At 40.4% G+C, this 24,589-nt stretch overlaps 2 non-coding genes across 2 annotated transcripts; both read left to right on the top strand.

Annotated features, from left to right (window-relative positions):
- The first annotated feature begins 436 nt into the window (after positions 1–436).
- Positions 437–543, top strand: LOC120281448. The gene has a single exon (XR_005542587.1). It is a non-coding gene; the product is annotated as a small nucleolar RNA R71 (small nucleolar RNA).
- Positions 544–11,918: 11,375 nt separating this feature from the next.
- On the top strand, positions 11,919–12,025 carry LOC120281567. The gene has a single exon (XR_005542705.1). It is a non-coding gene; the product is annotated as a small nucleolar RNA R71 (small nucleolar RNA).
- The last annotated feature ends 12,564 nt before the right edge of the window (positions 12,026–24,589 follow it).

The raw sequence follows: 24,589 nt of genomic DNA on the forward strand, positions 1-24,589 counted from the left end.
GCTCCTCCAACCTAGATTATAGGTGTTGCTATATGGATTGCCTTGGCTTCTCATTGTATTACCCACAAAATCCACTTGTTCTACCGAAGATGTACCACCAATAGAAATCGGGTAATTAGATGAAGCATGTCCTCCCCCACACCTAGTGCAAATAGTTAAGGCCGCCAGTCTAAGAGAAATTAGAGTATCTAACTTCTTGCTCAATGACTAAACCTGGGCCACCAATGAAGTAACTTCATCGATCTCATGAAGTCCAGCTATCTTCTTTCTGTCTCTTGTGTTCGACTAGTAGCTGTTCATGGCCATTTCTTCAATGAGATGTCAGGCTTCTTCAGGGGTCTTGCTTCCTAAGGTACCTCCTGCTGCTACATCAAGTAGCTACCTTGTACTTGGGTTCAACCCATTATAAAAAGTCTGAATGATTATTTGCTCGGGGAACCCATGTTGAGGACATTTCCGCAGGAGCTCCTTGAACCTATCCCATGTCTCAAAAAGAGACTCCAATTCCATTTTCACAAAGCTGGATATTTCATTCCTGAGCTTTGCAGATTTTCCAGGAGGAAAATATCAGGCAAGAGAAGCTTCTACCATCTCTTCCCAAGTAGTAATTGATGCTCTAGGTAATGAATGTAGCCACTGCTTAGCTCTCCCCTTCAAGGAAAATGAGAAGGCCCTCAATCTGATAGCATCATTCGTAACTCCATTAATCTTAAGCATGTCACACACTTCTAAGAATTTCTCGATGTGGTTGTTCGGATCCTCATCGGCCAAACCATTAAACTGTCCCGACTACTGTATTATCTGGATGAATGGTGGCTTTAGCTCAAAATTCTGAGCCGTAATCGGTAGCCGCACAATACTAGACTATGTACCCATAACTGCGGTCTGGCATAATCTGATAATGTCCTCTGCTGCCCATTTTATTCTGTCATACTATCTTACCCTTCATCTTCTACTTCAGCTTGATTTGATGATTCTTGCATAGGTTCTTTTCCCTATCTACGAAATGTTTGTTCAAGTTCAGGATCTCCTTCAACCAATGTCAAAGTGTTCCCTTGGGTCATAACCTGGAGCTGTAACCAATGAAAGAAAAACAAATTAGAACAATAGAAGAATAAGAAAGTGTGAATAGCTAAAATAGCAAAGTGCAAAGTGCAAAGTGTTTCTAAAATGCCTATTCCCTAGCAACGGCGCCAAAAACTTGACAAATGCCTTTTGTGTATGTACCGCAAGTGCAAGGGTTTGTCAAAGTAATAATACCCTAGTGAGTGGGTAGTCATATCCACAAGGATAATGATCAGAAACACAAGGATTTCTATTTAACTAAAGTGAAGATGGATCAACAGTAGTGTGAACAATATCAATATGAAAAGAAATAAAAAGAACAAGAAAGAGATACGCTATGAAAAATGAGAGGAAAGGCAATCGATAGAAAGTGGGGCACCCGGATATTGCTCCCCCTAGGACTATTGCTTCAAGTGCAAAACCAACTATTATGTCTCTTAACTGATGCTTAATGAGTCAAGGAAATCCTAAAATACACGGTCCCAAACCTAAGGTCAACTGTGACTAACCCTACACTATGTCCCGATGGAGAAATCGCTCAGTCTCAACACCTCACACTGTGCAAAGTTACTTAAAGCTCTAGGTACTACAAGTGATAAACCATATTCCCTAACATAGATCTAACCCTTTGGCCAAGGCGAAAGACCCCTAGTCATAATTATGCCCCAGATACTAAGGATTACTTCAACGCTTCACTCTATTGCTTGCGCAACTAAGCCCCAGCGGAGTTCATCTCTTAGCATTTCACTTTATTGTGACCACAAAGAACTCTTGGAACATGGAGGTAGGATAAATCACACCAGAGGGGAAAGGGGACGTTCCGCTACCTGTCAAATCCTATTTGTCTAACCCTCATATTATGTCACTCACTCACAAAGATTACCAATGTAGGTTCTAACCCTAGTGTCACTCTAAGAGAAAACCCATTCAATAAGCATTCAAGATTAGAACTCAAATAAAGACATCAATTAAAGAAACATTATCATCCTAAGGTTTACAAGTCCAAGTATCCACTTGGGGTTTAGCTCTCCATGGAGCAAGATACAATCAATAATGAAATCGAAAGTCAAAGTATGCAATTCATAATTAAAACCCCCTTGGTATTTGTGTCGATGGTCTTGTGGAGTGGCCGCGTCTTCTCCAAAGGTTCCCTCATCAAGCCTAGGACACATCTTACCAAATCGATGCCGATGAAAGCTCCCCCAATAACTCTTTTCTAAAGAAACGAGGTATTGAAAGCCGTAGAACCACTCCAAAAACCTTTCCAAAGCCCCTCTTAACCCTAGCCATGAGGGCCTCCAAAGATGGTGAAAAGATGGGCTAACGATGGGAAAAAGATTCCCAGATGGGCTGAAATCATGACTTAAATAGAGCTGGAATCGAGTATCCATATGGGTGTGTAAAATTTCCACACGCCCATGTTAATCTGCAGGAATTGATTTTTCACGAGCCTGTGAACAGTAACTACTACAGAATTTTACTACATTGATTTGCTACAGTAACCTGCTACAGTACTCCGCCAAAATACTCCCAAATTCATACTTTTTATCGAGGCCACATGAATGGGCACACATTCATACGGTAGATTGCGTTGTTTCTTCAACAAAATCACATTTGACGATAATCTTGCTAGCGCTACACAAGTCAGAACACATGAGTGTGACTGCCTTTGTGCCCCTCCAATTTTCATGTTCACATGAAGTTTGGGATATCTTCCAAAGAATACATGAAGGTATGAATCTTGAAAGAATCTCAAAGCTTCAGATGCTAACAAGAAGGTTTGAAAGTCTCAAGATAGAGGAAGATGAAAATATTGTTGTGTTCAATGCCAAACTGATGGACATAGCAAACAAAGCCTTCCAACTTGGTAGGAGATACTCTAACGAGAAGTTGATTCAGAAGACTCTTTGGTCACTACGAAAGAAATTTGAAGCAAAAGTAACAGCAACAGAAGAAGCACGTGGCATCACTACTATGCTCCTAGATGAGCTGATGGGTTCACTCTAAGCATATGAGATAAAATCAGAAGATGGATAGAAGATAAGAAGGGATGGCACTAAAAGTTGCAACTGAGATACTAAAGATGTTGCGACATGGGGAGTTGCAACATAAAGATGATTGTGAAGATGAAATTGCCTTACTATCAAGGAAAGTTCAAAAAGTGTCCAAACAATACCAAATCGGGAATAGAAGATTTCAGAAAGAGAACTATAATGAAAAAGAGAAAAAGGATAAAGAGGAGAACAATAAAAGAAACAGAAGTATCAAGTGCTAAGAATGTGGTGGCATTGATCACATTAGGAGTGAATGTGCCAATACCTTAAATAAAAAAAACAAGGCATTGAAGGCTACATGGAGTGATGAATCCAAAGGAAGCCAGGAAGATAATGAAGAGGAATCAGAAGACCTTACAAGCCACTATATTGGTTTTCCTGCAATACTCTCTATCAAGGGCAACAGTGTTGCACACCATGAAACAACATTTGAAGATAGTGATAACAGTTGCAAGAGTATAAGTAAAAGAGATCTGCTAAGATCATATGAGTGAATGTTGAGGAAATTTGATAAAATGACCTTATAGAATAAATGGCTCGAGAAAGAGAAGGAAAACATATAGAGGAAGCTGATTGAGTGTGATAAGAAACTGTCTCATACTGAAGAAGCTATCAACTCTATGAACAAAGGAAAGATGAAGCTGGATAAAATCCTATCTACTCAAAGACCTCTAAAGTCAAAGCGTAGCATCGGTTACATTGGTGATTCCTCAGGAGTAGCGAAAGACAAACTAGAACAAGTTTTTCAGAAGCCACCACAAGCAGAAAAGAATAAAAGGGAAGTCCTCACCTGTTTTTATCATGGAGAAAGTGGGCATATCTGGCCCAAATGTAACAAGTTAAGAGAAGACTTGAAAGAATGAAGAATTATTGGATGTGAACAAGACACCATTAGGAGAAGAATCAGAGGAAACATGATAGTCATCAAGAAGATATGGATTAGAAGTGATTACAAGATGAATGAAGACTCAGTGATCCATTGTATTGGAGAAATATATAACCATGCTATTGACTGACAAGATCCCCTTGCGTATATCCCGCAAGTGCACGGGTTTGTCGAAGTAATAATCCCGGGAGAGCGGGTATCGAATCCACAGGGAGTAGGGAATAAAAAATACTGAATTCGATTCTTAGCTATATAAAAGATAAATGATAATGAGTGTGACAATGATTCAATTCTCAATAGTAAAAGCAACAAGTAAGAGAGCAAAAGTAAAGAAGGGGGTAAGGCAATCGATAAAGATGGGGTACCCGGATAATGCTCCTCCTAGGATAATTGTTTCAAGTGCAAGAACCCTCTATTATGCTTCCTAGTCAATGCAATGATGAGTCGCGGAAATCCTTAATTACATAGTCCCAAATCTAAGGTCAACTATGCCTAGCTCTATACATGTCCCCGAGGAGAAATCGAATAATCTCAACACCTCACACTCGCATAGAGTTGCAATAAGCTCTAGGGAATCCGAGTGATAAATCTCTTTCTAATTATAGACCTAACCCTTTGGTCCAGGTGGAAGGTCCCTAACCACAATTGAGCCCTAGATACTAAGATCACCTCAATGCTTCACTCTGTTCCACGCGCAACTAAGCCCCAGCGGAAGTTCATCCCTTAGACCATTCACTCTATTATGACCGCAAAGAACTCGAGGAACGGAGGTAGAATCTATCACGCCGGAGAGGAAAGGGGGCGCTCCTGTACCTCTCGACTCACCCTCTCAACCCTCTCCAACCTAGCTTTGTCTAACGCTCATGGTGTGTCACTCACTCACAAGGTTACCAACAAGAACTCTCAACCCTAGTGTCACTCTAGGGGAAATGTTCATACAATCAAGCATTCAAGGTTGGAAGTCATAATAAACAACAATTTATTGAAAGCATAATAAAGAGGTTTAAAGAAACAAATACATCTTAGGGTTCACAATACCCGAGTACCCACTAGGGGTTTAGCTCTCCATGAAGCTAAGTATAGTCAAAGAAATAGAATGTAAAAGCAATGAATCCATAAAGAAACTCCCTCGATAGTCGTGTCGATAATCTTGTGGAAAGTCCTCTACTCATCGTCCAATGATTCCCTCGTCCGGTATAGGATACGCCTCGACGGAAGCTCCCCTACCAACCTTCTTTCTAAGGAATGACGATGTCAGAGCCGTAGAACCTCTCCAAAACCTTGGCCAATACCCCTCGAAACCCAAGCCGAAGCCCTCTCTCAAGTTGGGGAAAAGATGGAGAAAAGAATGCCAAAATCTGGGCTAAATCGGCTTTAAATAGGGCTGGAATCGGGCGACTACACGGGCGTGGATGCTCCACGCGCTCGTGCGGAATTTCCACACGGGTGTGGATAATTTCCACACGCCCATGTGGATTCTCTATTTCTCTAGTTTCTCGGTCGGCTGTGAGCAGTGCTACTACAATATATGCTACAATGTTGCTATAGTGCTCTGCTCCAGTATTCGACCTGAATAGCTTCCCAATTCCATACTTTCATCGGGGTAATGCAAACGGGCACACGTTCACATCGTGGATCACTTGCTTCTTCAATGGTGTACACGTTGGTGGAGCTCTTGTTCTATGTGCATAAGTCGGAATGCTCGAATGTGACTGCCTTTGTGCCCCTCCAAATGGATGTGCCCACTCGAATACGAGGAGGTTGGCACACACTCTAGCATCTCATACCTGACCTATGTCTTCGTGTTTGAACCTTAGCAAGATTTCCTCCAAAATTGGTGCATTATGATCCACATTGGCTTATTTCCTTCATACTCGGCCTCACAACCCTACTTGCACAAAATTAACATAAAAACACTCATATTAGTGTAGAAACCCGAGAAAAGTAATGCTCAACATAAGGAATAAATGCTTCGCGTTCGTATCGCACAAGCACTTATCAAACTCCCCCACACTTAAGCTTTTGCTTGTCCTCAAGCAAATATTAAAACATTCTGTGCATTAATGAAGAAAATATTGAAAGTGCTTGGCCTTAGGTTCACCAAGGTACACAACGTAAGTATTCTACAATTAAGGAAAATTTCAACACTAAATACGGAAAAAATCAATGCTTTAGCTAAAAACTTGAATCAAAAAGGACAACAAACCCGAATTTCGTGTTAGTGTGTGAACTCACTCAAAACAACCCAAGTTATACTCCTCAAAGTTCTAAGTACAAGGGACTTATTTATCTACAAAAGTGATAAAAATTTTAAAAGATGGTAGTAGCTTCACACATCCTCTAAGGTAGCCCTTTCCAAAGCGGCCGCTAAGGTGGCTTTCACACTTTCGAGGTGGTAGCTCTTTCTACCCGAGTGGTAGCTTTCACTCATCCTATGAGATAGCTCATTCTCTCATTAGGGCATAACTAGTATCCGACTTGTGAGAGTAGCTTCATACTTCATAGGTGGTAGCTCTTTCCATCCAACAAACACAAATAAACAATAAAACTATTTTGTTAATTCTTTTCATTTTCATCATTTTTTTTTAGAATTTAGCACAAGAAAATAAACCTAACTAGTCCCTTTAACATTGAACATGAGTTTCCAATAGAGTTCAAAGAGTGAGTAGTGCACTAAGTGTAAATCGGGCAAAAAATCCTAAAAATTCCAGCAAGAACTAGAACATGAAAACATTCAATGTTAACAATTTTCCTAGACTTAACAATACAATCATTGCAACTAAGGTGAACCACCATTGGCTATGTGAGCATATATCAATCAAGAATAATAGAAAACATGTGTGCATTCTGAAACTCCCCCCCCCCCACACTTAAGTTGTACATTGTCCTCAATGTACACATGCAAGCTCATTCAAAATATATATATCATTCAAAAGCAAATGTGGGAAAAGCAATCAAAACGATACTCTGCTGACTCCTAGTGTTGCATTTGATGAAGCTAATTCCATGGGAGTAGTGTTCCGACGGGTTGAGAGGCTCACACGGCCAAGTGCCTCAGCACCTTGGCCGTGCGCATGACTAAGTCTCAATTCCCAAGAAGACAAGACCATCTGCACGCATACACGAGGGGGTTCAGTGAAGCTCAATAAAGACAAAATAACTCGAGTGTATATAAAAGATGAAGCAATGAATACAACTCGATGATGCGAAAAATGAAAATAAACTCAGAAGGAGAATCATGTCTGAGTGAACAAGTCTAAAAACAAGAAAAATAAAATAAAATGCAAGAAAGTAAAGGAGAAGTCAAGTGTCGGTGCTGCTCTCAGGCTCCTGTGCTGCTGCTGCTGGAGACAGATTCGGTGGATCCACAGGTGCTGGGTCGAGGATGGAGGTGCTGGAGGAACTGAGGGGGCCTGAGGAGTCCTCGGCCGCAATACAAATGATGAGGCAACGTCTCGCTCTAAAATCTGCTGTAACACGTCGAAACGCGCCATAAACTCTGTGTACTGAGTACCCTGCATAGCCCTAATCCCGGCAACCTCAGCTCGGACCACCCCTATAGCATTCTCGAGCCTCTCAAAGCGATTATTGGCTCGAGATGGTGAAAACATACGCACTAGGGGTGGCTCCTCCACCACTGGAGGTGCCTCGGTCTCTATCGTTACTGACTGAGGCTAGGGAGCGGGCTGAGAAGCTCCGGCTTCATCACCCTCATCGTCGGCTATCTCTGGAGCTGGTAGTACTAAAGCAAAAACCCCTGTCCGAACCCTGCGGACCATGCCCATCAACCGCATCATCTCTAGACTCAGGGGAGCAGGTACACTCGTCTTCTCGGCCCCGCAAATCGAATCCAAGAGACCCATGCCCAGCACTAATCTTGTAATGTAGGGGCCCGAGAAGATCGTTCCCAGTCTAGCATAGTATCCCTGATGTCTGATGTACTCTGCCAGGATGTGAACTAAGTGAATCGGTATATGATGTACCATCGAGTACAAGTACAATAGCTCCTGACGGCTCAGGACAACAATGCTATCACCACGGCCATTCACCGACCTACTCATAATGGCATGCAAGTATCTGTATGCATGTCGGGAAAGGCACGTGGCCTTGGACACCCCCGGCTCGTACTGACCTTGACCACATAACACTCTGTAAGCACTCTGTGTGGTCAAGGTTCCAGGGTAATCAGTCGATAACTGCGCATATTCCTCTGTATCTATGAATGCCTCCACGTACAAGCCAAGTAGTACTGAAAACAGCGTAATGCTCAAGCTATGGTGGTGTCCGAATACTCTGAACTGAATGGTGTCCACACTGTCGAAGCTCGTATACGATCTATCAAACTCGAATGATGATAGCACCTCCAGTGCAAACTCTTGGATAGCTGGCTCTCTAATCGTCAGCAACTGCCGCCAACCACCTTCTGAAATGAGATCCTCGATCTCATCAGCAAACTCATCTCCCTGCTGCAGATCTCGCAATATAGTCATGTCTAAGAATTGAGTCTGCCCAAAATGGAGCCTCGACAGACGCTGATAGCGAACCTGATGCTCTGGAATTGCAAACCGCATACCCACGGGCTCAGGAGATGACTCACGTGGTCTCTTATCAGCTTGCTTCTTTGACCTAGGTGCCATAATCTGCAAGATTTAAATGAAATTGATTAAACAAGTTGATAAACCAATGCTGCAGAAATCCACACGGTCATGTGGAATTTCCGCATGCCTGTGTGGATCCACGGGGCATGAGAACCTCACGGCCACGCTTCAACAATCTAAAAACACAACTTAATAGTACTTCTAACTTCATTCTAAACATAAATCGTCTTTCTAATTGAAGAAATGAAGCATTATTAACCAGGTTAATCGATAGAAACAATGAATTGGCAAGGAAGATGATAAAAAAAAAAACTTACCGACGCGATAGAGTGAGAAAATGAAGAACCGGTCAGAAAACTTCACTAAACTCCCATCAAATTAGCACTCTGAACTCGGAGAATACTGTGGGAGCGGTTTTAGGCGAATAAAAATCGTGAAGAGGGAGAGGAACTATCCTCTTTTAAACAGAGCCCACGACTTTTGGCATTCTGTGCATCACTTTAAAAGCACTACAGGGGCGTGCGCACACCCCTGTGCTCTTTCGGGAAAATGCTCCTTTGACTATGACTTCTCTCATACAGGCGTGCGGAAAATATCCACGCCCGTACCCCCGACCCACAGGGGCAGCCGCACGCCCTATGTGGCTTCCTTGGACATCCGAGAAAAATACTAAGTGTTTCACACGCCCGTGCGCGAATTCCCCACGGGCGTGGACATTCACATGCCAAACTCACAGGGGCAGCCGCACGCCCCTGTGTTTTCTCGGGATGGAGAGAACTCCTCTGCAGAGTTTCACACGGGAGTGCGGAAATTACCCACGCCCGTGCGTGGTTCACAAGGTCGCTCATAGGGGCGAGTCCACGCCTCTGTGTGCTCTCGGGAAAATCTGCCCAACTCTGTAGGAATTCACACGCCCGTGGGGAAATTACCCACGGGCGTGTGACAGTCGCATGGTCATTCACAGGGGTAGCCGCATGCCCTTGTGCCTTCTCTGGATGAGCTCGCAGTGCAATCCCCACGGGCGTGTGAAAATTCCACACGCCCGTGTGTTTTCTCTGGATGACTTAGAAAAATCTATAGGCTCTGCAGAAAATTTATGAACATGTTTACACACTCAGAGCCTGCCCTATTATGCAAATTTTACCAGTGAAAAATATGAAATAGAGCTCAAACGACCAAACTTTCGCCAATTCCTCATAAAACACACGATGAATTTTAAAAATCCACAACAAAATCGCAGCACAAGCATCTAAAAATTACGACACCAACACTTAGCAATTTATTCATGCAAACAAACTAAACTAAAAGATAAGAAACAGTAAACACTTGGGTTGCCTCCCAAGAAGCGCTTGTTTAACGTCACTTAGCTTGACGTATCTTGTCTTACCTCAATGGGGTTCATGAATGAAAGTCGCCCTCTTACCCATGGCTTGGAAACATGATGTGCAAAGTCTCTTGAGGATAGAGTGTGTATTATCGGGCTTCGGACCACCTATCAATGGTTCATCCAACTTTTTTGTTTCATGTACGTATCCAACAGTCTTGGAGCATTTTCGATGGCGTCTCCTAGCCCTCTTCATTTTCCGGAGCACCTTCCTCAATATCCCCGGGGTAGATGTTACTTCTTCAGTCGACCCAAGCATCATTACTTCTTTATTGCTCTCCTCTTGGTCGAACAAACCTTCATATTGATCCGGGTTGAACATTTCCTGCATGTATTCATCAACAAGCTCATCAGTAGTGTCTAGAAAATACAAAGTGTCATCAAAATCAAGAGAATGCCGCATGGCTTCAGCAAGGCGGTAGGTGAGTTTGTCATCTCCAACTCTCAATGTGAGATCTCCGCTGTCCATGTCAATCAATGCTTTGGAAGTCCGCAAGAACGGTCTCCCAAGTATCAAGGGTACATCTGTATCCTCATCGACGTCTAGCACTATAAAGTCAACTGAAAAATGTACTTGTCCACCTTGACAAGCACGTCTTCAATGATACCTCTCGGATGTCACACCGTCTGGTCCGCCAATTGTAAAGTCATCCGAGTAGGCCTAGGCTCTCCCAAGCCTAGCTTTTGGAAGAAAGTGTATGGCATGACGTTGATACTTGCCCCTGAATCTGCCAGTGCCATTTTCTCACCTAAGTTGCCGATGTTACACGGAATGATGAAGCTTCCCAGGTCTTTCTTCTTGTTCGGCATGTTCTTTTGTAGCACTACCGAGCATGAAGCATCTAGCACCACTGAAGCACTCTCCTCTAACTTCCTCTTGTTAGTCAACAAGTCTTTCAGGAACTTTGCATACTTAGGCATTTGAGCTAATGCCTCTACAAAAGGAATATTGATGTGGAGTTGCTTGAATAAACTCAGGAACTTCTTATACTGTTCATCCCTTGGTCATTCTTCAATCTAGAGGGATAAGGGATTCTTGGCTTGAAAGGTGGGGATGCCACCTCTTTCTCTTTCTTTGCTCCCTCCTCAACCTCTACAACCTCGGGTGCGTGTTCTTTCGGCTTCTCACTCGAAAGCCTCCCTTCAACCTCAAGACCACTTCTCAAAGTGATCGCCTTCACATGTTCTCTAGGGTTGGTTTCCGTATTGCTTGGCAAACTTCCATGTGGCTTTTCGGAGAGAGACTTCACAATTTGCCCCACCCGATTTTCAAAGTTGTACAAAGAGGCGGTGTGGTTGCGAAGTGTAGCCTCGACTGATTCAAACCGTGTATTTGCAGATTGAACAAATCTAGCCAAGTGCTTCTCTAAATCCGTCATTCGGGTTTCCAGGCCTAAAATTCTGTTTTCCACTTGAGGGGCTTGTTGTTGTTGTTGGAAACCCGGTGGCCCCATGGCCTTTTGTGGTCCTTGATTACTCCATGAAAAGTTGGGATGATTCTTCCAACCTGAATTGTAAGTATTGCTATATGGGTTCCCTTGAGGTCTCATGCCATTACCTACAAAGTCAACGTTTTCCACTGAAGAAACATCACCAATAACGATCGGGCAATTGGAGGGAGCATGTCCTCCACCACAACCGGTGCAATTGGTCACGGCCGCAACTCTATTCAAAGCTATGAGACCTAGCTTCTTACTAAGACTCTCTACTTGCGCCGCCAATGAGGTTACCGCATCAATTTCATGGAGACCGGCCACCTTTTTCTTCTCCCTAGCATTCCATTGATATCTATTTAACCCATTTCCTTAATTAATTGACGAGCCTCATCGGGGGTTTTGCTACCTAAGGTACCTCCTGCTGTCGCATCCAAGAGTTGCCTTGTACTCGGGTTCAAACCATTGTAGAAGGTTTAAACAATCATCCACTCCGGGAATCCGTGTTGCGGACACTTTCTCAGGAGCTCCTTGAACCTTTCCCATATCTCAAATAGAGACTCCAATTCCAACTGAACAAAAGACGAGATCTCATTCCTAAGCTTTGCTGATTTTCCGGGAGGAAAATAATGGGCTAGAAAAGCTTCTACGATCTCCTCCCATGTTGTAATTGATGCTCTAAGTAATGAGTGTAGCCACTGCTTCGCTTTCCCTTTCAAGGAAAATGGGAAGGCTCTCAATTTGATGGCATCATCTGTCACCCCATTTATCTTCAGCATATCGCACACCTCAAGAAAGCTCTCTATGTGACTGTTTGGATCCTCATCGGCCAAATAGTTGAATTGTGCGGACTGCTGCAACATATGGATGAATGCCAGCTTTAGCTCGAAGTTCTGAGCTATAATCAGGGAACGCACAATACTCGATTGTGTCCCTAACACTAAAGGTCTGGCATAGTCAGAAAGTGTTCGCTGTTGCTCATTCAGTTTTGCCATGTTTTCAGATTCCTCTCCTTCCAAATCAGCTGAATTATGCTATTCTTACACAGGTTCTTTCCCTTTTCTTCTAAGTGTACGTTCAAGCTCAGGGTCACCTTCAATCAATATTGATGGATTCCCTCGGGTCATAACCTGGAGCTGCACCAAAAAGAAAGAAAAAGAAAATCAGAATGATTATAGAATAAGAAGACGTGAAATAGAATGTGTGGTGAAATAGCTAAGAAAACAAAGTGCAAAGTATCTCTAAACGTCTAGCTTCCCGGCAACGGCGCCAAAAACTTGACAAGATCCCCTTGCGTATATCCTGCAAGTGTACGGGTTTGTCGAAGTAATAATCCTGGGTGAGCGGGTATCGAATCCACAGGGAGTAGGGAATAAAAAATACTCAATTCGATTCTTAGCTATATAAAAGATCAATGATAATGAGTGTGACAATGATTCAATTCTCAATAGTAAAAGCAACAAGTAAGAGAGCAAAAGTAAAGAAGGGGGTAAGGCAATCGATAAAGATGGGGTACCCGGATAATGCTCCTCCTAGGATAATTGTTTCAAGTGCAAGAACCCTCTATTATGCTTCCTAATCAATGCAATGATGAGTCGCGGAAATCCTTAATTACATAGTACCAAATCTAAGGTTAACTATGCCTAGCTCTATACATGTCCCGGAGGAGAAATCGAACAATCTCAACACCTCGCACTCGCATAGAGTTGCAATGAGCTCTAGGGAATCCGAGTGATAAATCTCTTCCTAATTATAGACCTAACCCTTTGGTCCAGGTGGAAGGTCCCTAACCATAATTGAGCCCTAGATACTAAGATCACCTCAACGCTTCACTCCGTTGCACGCGCAATTAAGCCCCAGCGGAAGTTCATCCCTTAGACCATTCACTCTATTATGACCGCAAAGAACTCGAGGAACGGAGGTAGAATCTATCACGCCGGAGAGGAAAGGGGATGCTCTTGTACCTCTCGACTCACCCACTCAACCCTCTCCAACCTAGCTTTGTCTAACGCTCGTGGTGTGTCACTCACTCACAAGGTTACCAACAAGAACTCTCAACCCTAGTGTCACTCTAGGGAAAATGTTCATACAATCAAGCATTCAAGGTTGGAACTCATAATAAACATCAATTTATTGAAACCATAATAAAGAGGTTTAAAGAAACAACTACATCTTAGGGTTCACAATACCCGAGTACCCACTAGGGGTTTAGCTCTCCATGAAGCTAAGTACAATCAAAGAAATAGAATGTAAAAGCAATGAATCTATAAAGAAACTCCCTCGATAGTCGTGTCGATGGTCTTGTGGAAAGTCCTCTACTCGTCGTCCAAGGATTCCCTCGTCCGGTATAGGATACGCCTCTACAGAATCTCCCCTACCAACCTTCTTCCTAAGGAATGACGATGTCGGAGCTATAGAACCTCTCTAAAACCTTAGCCAATACCCCTCGAAACCTTAGCCGAAGCCCTCTCTCAATTTGTGGAAAAGATGGAGAAAAGATGGAGAAAAGAATTCCAAAATCGGGGCTAAATCGGCTTTAAATAGGGCTGGAATCGGGTGACTACACGGGCGTGGATGCTCCACGCGCTCATGCTGAATTTCCCCACGGGAGTGGATAATTTCCACACGCCCATGTGGATTCTCTGTTTCTCTGGTTTCTCGGCCGGGTGTGAGCAGTGCTGCTACAGTATATGCTACAATGTTGCTACAGTGCTCTGCTCCAGTATTCGACCTGAATAGCTTCCCCATTCCATACTTTCATCGATGTAATGCAAACGGGCACACGTTCAAGTCGTGGATCACTTGCTTCTTCAATGGTGTACACATTGGTGGAGCTCTTGTTCTATGTGCATAAGTCGGAATGCTCGAATGTGACTGTCTTTGTGCCCCTCCAAATGGATGTGCCCACTCGAATACGAGGAGGTTGGCACACACTCTAGCATCTCACACCTGACCTATGTCTTCGCGTTTGAACCTTTGCAAGATTTTGTCCAAAATTGGTGCATTATGATCCACATTGCCTTATTTCCTTCATACTCGGCCTCACAACCCTACCTACATAAAAGTAACATAAAAACACACATATTAGTGTAAAAACCCGAGAAAAGTAATGCTCAACATAAGGAATAAACGCTTCGTATTCGTATCACACCAGCACTTATCATTGACCAAGCATCTCAAAAGTGAAATTTTGGTAATACATATGTTTGTGTCAAAGGTTTTGAACCACCATGATTGGCTTAGTTAAAAAAAAGGAGAAATCATCAAAAAGAAGTGAAATATAAAAAATAAGAGAAAGGGAATAAAAATATTTCTCTCTTGTATATATATAAAAAAAGGAGAAGGGTGGTTAATAAAGGAATTTACAACTTCCAAAATCTGAAAGAGTTTCTTCCCAAACCCTAACCTCTAATTTAAAAAAAAATACTGACTTCGGAACTAGAAAATAAAAAGAGGGTTTAAGATGATGATGAAGAGAGTCGCTCACAAAGTTCCTAAGAGGAGAAAGAAGTTAGGCAATTCTTCTGAAGCAATGAAGAAACCAGACGATGGAAGTAACCCTACTATAGAAAAATAAGAAGATTTATCCATGTTGATAGTACCCTCTGTTGCTCCTGTTCCTCTTAGCGAAGCCTACCCTGAAACAACTGAAGAAGAAAAGAGGAATCCCTTGGCTTGGCTCTTCAGGAGATTTCTAGATTTGTTCAGTAACGGAAGAGGAACTAAAGACTCATCTTCAATAGGTAAGGGATCTACAAACAACCCTTATGAATGGATAAATGATGATTTTCCAGGAATTTTCAAAGAAAAGAAGAATATAGAATTCAGAAGGAAGGATCTTTCAACATCAATGTTGTTGGTTCTGGTAAGAAGAGAAAGAGTTCATATAACTAGAAGAGGGATCTATTTCATGATTACTTTGAAATTAAGAAGGCTCAAAAGTTGGCACAGCAGTTTCAGTTTACTTCTGAGTTAGACACTAAAGGTGTTGCAACAAAGTCTGAAACACAAGAAGTTCAAGGAGAAGAAAGAGTACAAGATTCGATTGTAGAAGACATTCTAGCAAGAATCAATAAAGGAAAAGAAATTCAGACTGAAGAAGTAGAAGAAGAATCGAGTGATTCCTCTGGTAGTCACAGGTCTGATTTTGATGAAGAACCCCAGGAAACAGTGCATAAGATTTTTGTGGATTAAAAAATTCTATAAACAAGTTTGATGTTGAAGACCTAAAGTATGTTCCTTCTCCTGTTGCAACATCAAATGGTTCTCACACTTCTGAGGACGTTGCTTTGAAAAGAAAGTTAGAGGAACTGATGATGAAAAAGAAGAAAGATGGAAGTGGGTTGAAAAGAAAGGAAGGGTCTGTTCTTAGAACCTAGAAGAAGGTTAATAGAAAAAGGCCATGGAAGAATTTGATAGCTCAACCCAGGACATCAGCCAAGAAAAATCCTACCCTTCAGGAAGCAAGAAGAGATCGACTGTATCAGACACTGAGAAGTTCTTGAATGAAGAATGTAGAAAAAAAATCAAGGATTATATATAAGAGGGGAATAATAGCCAAAAGAGTGATTGATGAAACTGCATTTGACCAGTATGGACTGGTTGATTTTCTAGTTGAAAAAGGACTGTTCAAATCAGTTATATTTGCAAAACACTACAGTGCTTCACTTGTATAAGAATTCAATAGCAATTTATCCCCATACACCAAGTTTCCAAGAGCTAGTGGCTATCACCAAGTGTTTATCAGAGGAAAGTTGGTGAAATTCTCACCAAAAAGCATCAATTAATTTTTGGAATTCCCCACTGAAGCTGATAATGGAATATATGTATATGTATATGATGAAGATTTTGAGTATTTTGAGGAAATAGTGGAAACAGTAACTAGAGGAAAGTGCGGTACCTAGGGTTCAAAATCAAGGCTTTCAACTTCAAAATTGACAATCAAATACAATGTTCTGTTCAAATTAGGCATATTTAATTGGTTTCCAACAGCTCACAACTCAAACCTTCTAAAGGAGATGACAATGCTATTATACGCCATGGTTACTGAAAGACAATTCAATCTGGGGCAGTTTATTTTTGACAGAATCACTGACATGATATATATCATTTCTACTATGAGTCATCTTGGTTATCTAACCTTGATCACTCAATATCTGTTGCACAACAAGGATCTATTGGAGAAGGCTGGATTAGTATCTTGGATCAAGAAATTGAAAATATCTCCAAAGCTTTTCACTGTTGGAAAAACTTTTGACTTGCCAGTTGGGAGATAGTCATCACCACCTATTGCAAGAAATGAAGACTCAAGTACACCCATTTCAGAACACTGTGAGAAGTTGCTGAGTCAACAGCTTGAAGACTAGAGAGGAGACAAAAAGCATTATCCGCAGATGATAAGTGCTTGAGTAAACATGTTTTTATATGTGTTTTACATGCATTGAGCATCATTTTATATATGGTTTATGTCTCATATCGTGTATTGGATGTTCTTTTGTGCAATTAGGTTGTGAATACCTTAAAGAGTCATGGATACGCTATAAAGGCACAATGTTGAGAGTTCTTGTGCAATTCAAGACCAAGACACAAGAGGAGTTCATGAATGTGGAGATGTGTTCCAACTTCTAAGGAAAATCAAGTTAATTCACTAGTTGGAAGGGCACAAAGGCAGTCACATCTTCATGTTCCTTTTCTTTGTAAAGATTGCGAAGTATTGTAGCAATACTATAATAATTTTTCTGTAGTAGTACTGTAGCAAAATTATTGTTTACGAGCCCCTCTTGGAAGTTCATGCAGCCCACGCGGGTGCATGGAAAATCCATACGGGCACGTGACAGACGCGGTCCTGAGCTATAAATAGGCCGTTTGCCCAACTTTTCAGGAACTTTTTGGCGGAGCTTTTGGCGAGTACTTTGAGGGCAAGTCAGCTAGGGTTTGGAGAGGAAGTCTTTGCCAATTTGGAGGGTGTTCTTTACCAACTTTGATAGTTTCCATTGCTGTCATAGCACTTGGGAAGCCAATGGCGACCTAGCTTCAGAGAGGAATCCTTCAAAATTTTGAACTACCCACCAAGGTCAATCTACATGAATTCAAGGGGGTTTTTCTCTATGGATTTCATTACTTTTTATTGTATTCATGATTGTTTTGTAACTCGGCCCATGGACGGGCTAAACCCTAGTAGGTATTTCGGCTTGTGAACCCTAGGATCTATGCTTTTATATTGATTTGCTCTATGATTCTAGTTAATCTGAGCTGATTTGAGTTTTAACCTTGTGATTTCATTGCTTGCATATGTTGTTGATCTTCGTGGTTGATTTACATTACTTGATCTATTATTTTGATGCGAGAGGTCTTCATTAGAGTTGGAACATCAAGGTTAAAGAAGGTTGAGAAGCTGAGTCATGAGATAGTGGAGTGTCCACTTTCCCTTCCGATTGATTTGAGTTTTAACCTTCTGATTTCATTGCTTGCATGTGTTGTTGACCTTCATGATTGATTTACATTACTTGATTTATTACTTTGATGTAAGAGGTCTCCATTAGGGTTAGAACATCAATGTTAAAAAGGGTTAAGAGGGTGAGTCATGAGATAGTGGAGTGCCCCCTTTCCCTTCTGACTGAGTGTTTCCTATCTCCACATGCCATAATCTCTATGCAACCATATTTGGTGTAAGGTATGAGATTGATAAATTTCTTCACAGAGACGTTGTAGGGTTGGATCTTCCATTAGGAGTCAGTTTCACTCTTAAGTATTCCTAGAGCGTATTGCGGTCATATGGGGTGTGAGGCGTTGAGATTGAGCGATTTCTCCACTGGGACCTTATAGGGAACTAGTACCGGTAGCTTGGAGACAAGGATTGGTTGTTCTTGGATTGCCTCGACTCATTAGACTCGGTTTAGAAGCACTTAGTGAATCTTGAGCTTCATGGAAGATCCTATGGGGAACATCGGCAGAGTACCTCATCTTTAGTGATTGAGAACTCTTTTACTTTATTTCTTGGCCATTTGCTTGTTTACTAACTTTTCTTGCAACTAGTCCATTTTATCACAATTCATTGATTCTGACTAGATAACTGAGAATTGGTTAATACTAATACTTCCGTTCCCTATAGATTCGACTATCCACTCACTGGGGTAATTATTACTTCGACACCCGTGCACTTGCGGTTCACACGCAATTCGGTCGTGTTAGCAGAACTAGCCATTGTCTCTCAATAGAAGCATCGCATTAAGACTCAACTTAAGGCTATCAGGAAGAAGTAAGGCAGAGCCTCCAGTAGTACTCCAGCAACCTAGGGGGAGTTCAAGCCATCTCTTTGCCATAATTCGACACACAGGGTTAGATAGTGTCCTGCATTATCTTCATTTTGTTAATCATCTGCATTTTATTGATCTATGAAGGAATTTTCTTTTTGTTATTTGTTTGTCTGGACTAATTTATGTTTCTAGTTGTATTATGTTAATCTCAAGTTGAATAGTTTTTCAGTTGTGTAATGTTCTGTCTTCAACTAGAACTTGTAATTGTTTAAAAAAATCTGTCTTGTAATAGTCATAAGGTCATGTCCAGTTGTTTATACATGTTGTGACAGGGTGTTATAACAGGCATCAGTCTGATAGAAGCAGAATCAAGGAGATTGTGTTAAATAATGACAAAGGGGGAGATTGTTAAGTCTGGTGACATGGATTGGTATTATATGACAAGCCAAGAGGTGACATGGCAAAGAAAGATGATGTGGCAATGATGACTTGGTAAAAAGAAGAAATAACTAGAATGATGATATGGCAAAATCTAGGTGTCATGACATGTGAAGATACAAGGTTTAGAAGATCATGTTTGGAGACTATGTTTAGTGAAATTCCTCTCCATGGTTCATGTGATGATCGACTAATATTAGTAAAAAGCTTCAAGTCAAATGGATCTCTTCAAGAAGGGTAAGTTTTATTTAAGGTATGATTATCTATCCTTGATAAGATCTGGGATGATAAATCATATCCTTGGTAAAACTGCTTTTAGGAAAGACCTACCTTAAAGAGAGTGAAAGGAATGTTCTATTATTGGAAAGAATAAAGATCATGAAGATTGCATGGAGCTTAGTTTGGTGTAAAGCTATTTGAAGACACAAACTAAGAGTGGACAAACTTAGTTTGGTGTGAACCTATTTGAAGACACAAACTAAGTTAGGCAAGGACAAGACAATAAGATTATCAAGACCATATTTAGCAGCACAATTTGAAGTAAGATCCAAGAGTTGATTATGGGCAGAGCTATTCAAGGAGACTAATCATGTATAGAGATTAATTGAAGATTACATGAGATATGATTAGAGATTTGAAGATCCAAGCATGGATGATTGGAGATCATGCTTGAAGATATTGAAGGCTAAACTTGGATGAGATGAGATCAAGTTTAGTAATAACATTTTCATGAGTCAAACGAAGATCATTTGGAAAGACAAACTTGGACCAAGTTTGGAAAGAAGATCGGGAGATCTTCGGTGACCATCTTTGGTGAGATGGCTACATGAGCCTTGGTAGGCACATTCCTCGAGAGAGAAGACCTGCTAAAGTGACTTAAGAAAGGAAGCAACTGCAGGTAGGAGGAACTCTGGTTGAGTCAACTACTACAAGGCGGACTAAAGGAACCGGGAAGGTTAAAGGTCGCTTATTCGGGTGCAAGTGGCTAGAACTCAGGTATGTTAAATAAGGTGGGCCATGTTACAACTGGGTATTGCAACATCTAACTTTGGAAGGTGTCCAAGTTAGAAAACCGCAGAGAATTGTAAAAGAGAAAGGTTTATATGGACGTCAGTGCGTCTATATAAGATATCCTGTTTGAAGATTTAGGAAGAGCCATAGAGTGAGATTTCCTTTGGTGAGGGTTGAGGAGAGTGGGCATCTGTCAATCTTAAGAGGGTATTCTTCGTCTTAAGAGGGTAAGGGAATGTTGTACTCTTTATTCTATAACCTCTTTTTGTGGATTGTTTCTCCGGGCTTGGCCCCCCCCAAGATATAGGCAAGGTTGTGCAGAACTGGGTTACCAACTTGCGTGTCTTCTTTCTCTTGCTTGATTGTGTGTATATGTTTGTGTTCATTATTAGAGTGAGTGATAAGTGTCTAAATGTACATATTTTAGTATATGTATTTGTTGCGTATAGCATGCATTTGTATAAGAATTGATGCCCATTTTATGCTTAATCGTGTGTTATTTGTTTTGTAGAGCACGGAAACGCCATGGAGGACATGAAGATATGATTTGGGCGAAAAAAAGAAGAAAACCAGGTCACTGTAGCTCCCATTGTAGCACCTAGTGGGTTTTCGAGTCAGGAATCTAATCACGGTATACAGCCTTAATGCTGCCCGGTATAGAGCCCGGGATGATTACTGTAGCCAATAAAGAGAACAAGTTTTGCTTGAAGGCATACTGGCTCAATGAGGTGCTCATTGAGCCAGTATAGATACTATTCTGAGTGCATTTCTGGAGTTTGCCTACCCCAAATAGTGTTAATAAGGAGCTCTATGAGGACCTCATGGAGCCAGTATACCACCTGAATGAGGTCATCATAGAGAGGAGTATACCACCTGGGATTGAACTCATAGAGAGTGGTATACCACTCGGGATGGAGGCCATTTGGGGGGATGATGAGTGATATATAGGGGGACTTTTGGACAAAAAAGAGAGGGGGAGGAAGAGAGACTTTGGAGGATCCTTGGCAGCCAGCACTTGGGAAGAAAAGGAGAAAGGAAGAGATTATTTTGAAGAGTGTTTTGGCTTGAGGCTTGGGAAGATCAAGGGCTATATCTCAAGGGGAAAGCTTCATCATCAAAGGAGGAAGAGTATTCGGCTTCCCTTGGGCTTGAGGAAGCGTCATTCGGCCGGCATTTTTCCTTCTTCATCATCATTCGGACTAGGGAGTATCATTTATGTATTTACTTCTTGTTTTTGTTAAGATTGATATGCTTGTTTGTATGATGGCACACTAGACCCCCAAGGCCACCGGATGTAGGTGATCCTTGGGGGGTTCATCATGTATTTTGGATGCTACATTTACATTTGAAGTGCATTGGTGTGATTTATGGTTTGGTTCATTGTGTTTCATGCCTAGAACTGTTATGTGGAGAAATCCTTAGTTCTTGTTTAGATTGTATACGTAGATGTGACCTACTCGCGTGTACTAGATCGTTAATGAACTAAAAGGGGTAATCTTTGACCAACATGCCGAGAAATTGGATGTAGGTAGCCCCTCCGAACAATGAGGATAAACTTAGGTTAAGTGCATCCTTATCGCGTGATCTCCTTGTACTCATTGCAATCGTAGGAATATGATTAAGGAGAGATCCTTGTCGTCATTTGTACAGGATTAGGGTTTAGCCGCCGAGAAATTGGGGTTGAACTAATTTTGAGGTCCATCAGTCTAAATCACCCTTGCCATTTATTTTTATGCATCCTTGTATCATGATGACCCCTCTTGGTAATCCTCATCCCTGGGCCTATTCTTACCATCATTGCTTTTGTGATCTTCTTGCTCGACTTGGAATTGTTATACTTGTGTTTTATTAATATTCTTGCATGTATTAGAGTAGTATACCATGCTTAAGTTGTAAGGTTAGAAAGTGAGTGATGGCGAGTAATAGGAGCTCCTTAGCCCCGTGGAATACGATCCTTGGGCTTTTGCACAAGGTATTACTTGGCGACCCCGTACACTTGCGGGTGACCAACCAGTGAGTTTTTGAGTGTCTTATCTTAACACAAGATCCACCTCTGATCATCCCTCTTCTCCTAGCTTCAGATCCATCGGTGACACCGACCACGATCTCGTCCTTCTCCTCTCCCTTCCTCTCTGATCTTGCCTCAGACGTTTTACCAAGTTTTATATGTATATATATATATATATACATATTTGTATATATATTTGAAGCTATTGTATTTTATTGAAGATTATGCCAATAAATATGTGTCATTTGTGTGTGATGAAAATATTAACCCCTCCACCAATAAATCTTATTTGTATTTTAAGTTCATTCTGCCACTTTAATTACATGCAAATTGTTTCTTCTCTTGTTTCCAGAATACTTTGCGACCTGCATAGAAGAACCCAACACTAATCTCCCTCACAGTAGAAATATTCTTAGATGTAATAAAAATAGTAAATTTTGATTGATTGAGATTAAAATTTTCCTCAAAACAGTTTTGAGTAATTTGAGTTTCATTTGACTTGGCAACCTGGCAAATTATTATTCATCCCAAAATTCTTAATTTTCACTGTAAGAATCTTGGTCATGAAACACGTTTGTGGAAGTAGGAAAAGTAATTCTGCAAAAATTTCCAGAGCTAAATCAATCATTTCTATCCTTCTAATTGCATTAAGTCAATATAACCCATTAAATCAATATAACATCAATGGTTAATCTAAAATTTGATATATCTTTCTCTTTCATCTCTAACCTATATTTTACGCAACCTTTATCTAATTTTTATTTTCTTATTCATCTTTTAATTGAGAAACCAAATTCACTATGTGGGATTATGAAGAAAGACAACATATTTTGAAGAAAGTTGGTCTCCATATGTGTGGAATTTGCATTTAGATGTTTGCAATAACTATGGCTAATTTTAATTAATGGTTTTAAGAAAAAATTTAAGCATTAAGGTGCATGAACCTAAGCAATAACGTGTGGGAATCTAAGTAATTAGATTGAAGAACAACAAGGTTACAAGAATTTAATTTGTTTGGTTGAAGAGATGTGACGAGTAAGTACATGGTGATTAGAACATAAATAGTAGGACGAAAAATTCTAAATAGTAAGGCGTAGGGATATATATATATATAAAGTTCGGTTGAAGAAGGGACAAAAAACATATATAGTATTTGAAAAAAAAAAATCTAAACAATATGTTGTAAGTGTCTAAACAGTTAGTGAGTGAAAAATATTAAGGTTCTAGGGAAAAGAAAAACTAAGTAATAAGTTTAGGAATCTTTATAGTTGGATTGAAGGAAAGAGGAGTGAAGTTTTAGAGAAAAAATCTAAACAGTATGGTTTTAGAGGAAAAAAAAAGATTTAAATATGTGAAGAAGGCGTATCAAATTAAACCCTAGCGGAATAGTTGAAATTCCAACATCTTATCCACCAAATTATCTATCAGAATTATTATTTTTTAAGTAATTTTTTTTTTATATTTCAACATCCTAACATTTTTAACTATTTAGATCCTAGCTTCCAACTACTTTCTATTCTCATAATAATGCAACTACTTTGATTATTACACTTACTACTTAAATGGTTGCAGTTATTACTTAGATTCTTGTAGTTACTATGGCTTTTTCTTGAAAACCTTACTCTTCTTATTTCTTCTTCAATCCCATCTCTTAGATTACTATGCTTTATAGTTTTTTTTTTCTAACTACTTAGATTTTTGCATTTTAATTATTACTTTTTGACCTATCAACTGCTTACTCTTCTTACTTCTTCAACCTAATTGCTTAGATTTCTACATAGCATATGTTTGGAATTTTAAACTACTTGTTTAATTTCGTCAGGTATGAGTTCATGGTTTTAACCAACATGCATGTTAACTAAAACACAGATGCTTAGAAATAGCACATATATTTGAATGTTTATATCATAAATATTTGCATTAGTTGTCAACCTTTACACCCATGGAAAACTAAACATTGCTTCAAGAGCTTTGTATATTCATTGCTTAAACACTTAGATTATTTCATCAAGAGTAATGAAAAGTTTGCTTCATCATTAATGTAGGCTATCACCTTTCTATGTTCATTCTGTATATGGAATAACATTTCCACCTTTTCCCTAGCTTCGGGAAACAACTTTTCCTTTTTGCCTTCCAAAGCTTTCAATTTGCAACCTAGATGAAATTACATTTATTTCAACTGTACTTTCCTAGAATCCAAACACATTTCAAAGTTATAAGTACTAGAATCATTTATTTAACATCAATTGGACTCCTTTCTTTATTAGAATTCATTCAAAAAGCGAAACTCGCAGGTCACCAATAACTTGGTCGAGGGCAGAATGTCAAAAATAATTTCCTCCAGAATGATATGATATTTTCTTGTTAATTTGTTTATGAAGAAATATCTCATTATTTACAAGCAGTAATAATTACAAAAATAACAAACGTGTGCTAACAAGTTTCACAATACTTGT

Source organism: Dioscorea cayenensis, chromosome 17 (assembly GCF_009730915.1).
Source record: "Dioscorea cayenensis subsp. rotundata cultivar TDr96_F1 chromosome 17, TDr96_F1_v2_PseudoChromosome.rev07_lg8_w22 25.fasta, whole genome shotgun sequence".
In the NCBI taxonomy this organism is placed as follows: Eukaryota; Viridiplantae; Streptophyta; class Magnoliopsida; order Dioscoreales; family Dioscoreaceae; genus Dioscorea; species Dioscorea cayenensis.